Raw genomic sequence first — 1208 nt, 5'->3', positions numbered from 1 at the left:
TCAGTTAATATAACATAAAAAGAAAAAATCTCACCTCAACGACAGGTCATCATATCGTGTCGTACCATCTCTGAATCCAATGACGAGCGTTGTTGCCGGCTGTTTTTAGGTGATCATCTGTGCAGGGATCGTTACGGAGGCACTCGCAAAGAATGTGTATGATCGTTTGGCTTTCTTCCCCACAGAGACAATCTGCTCTTTGCTTTATTCCCTATCTGACAAGATTGTCACTAGTTTTAGCGGTCTTAGCCCGGGCTCGGTTTAATGTAACACAAACTTTCCTCAGGAGATCGTTGCCCGGAAGGAGATTCTCGCTGATGTCAGGGAGAACGACATCAGTTTTGTTTGGGTCCTTTTCTCTCCACTTCGATAGTCTGAAGTGTAGGACTGGGACTCCACCAAGACAAGTGATAAATCTGCGACATGATCTCACGTCGATGCGCCTCCTGGTGCCCGTACAGAGAGTGACGTCCATCAGAAGACTATTTGTCGCGACAAATGTCTGGCGGGGATATCCCTGCAAGTGTGTACAGTGATGTCAGTGGAGTTGCTCTGAGCGTGTCGGTGAGTGACAGGTGGATAACCGGAACGCCAGAAGGAAGGGGAATGGGGAAAAGTGTTATGTATAAAGCCACACTTTATTTGAAATTAATTCGAGGCCTGGCATTACATCCTATATTTCCGTATTCATTTAAGGCATGATTAAAATGGATTATCGCCATGGATACTCGGCGATACTGAATTAATCATAATGCAGTGATAGATATGATATCAAAAAGGGGGGGGGGGAGGGGTTATAAAAACATATAGATAGAGAAAAAGGAAAGGGCCTATGACTTTAGGCAATAACTATAACCCTGAATTTCTTTTTCTAATATCTTTGCCCTCTTTTATATTTTGTCTCTTATGTGTTAAGTTTTGTTTGTGTCGTTGATTCTCTCTCTGCTTTATTTCTGGTTCATTTCCAATTCTTCCTCCTTGTGTTTCATTTCATTCGGGTTCTTAATCACATTCATCTCCCCTTCCTTGTCTCAAACGCGCATTTCATTATTCATCTCTCTTCTCTTTTCTTTCCTTCTAATTTTCCTTCGACACACATCCGCTCATTTTCTTGCTTTCATAACGCGATCAGAGGCTTCAACTTTTACACGTGATAACATTCTTAAAAAATGTTTCGTTTCGGCTTTGTTGTTGAGTTTGGTCATATT

Source organism: Penaeus monodon, chromosome 24, assembly GCF_015228065.2.
Source record: "Penaeus monodon isolate SGIC_2016 chromosome 24, NSTDA_Pmon_1, whole genome shotgun sequence".
Classification (NCBI taxonomy): domain Eukaryota; kingdom Metazoa; phylum Arthropoda; class Malacostraca; order Decapoda; family Penaeidae; genus Penaeus; species Penaeus monodon.
This window is presented reverse-complemented; position numbering follows the sequence as displayed.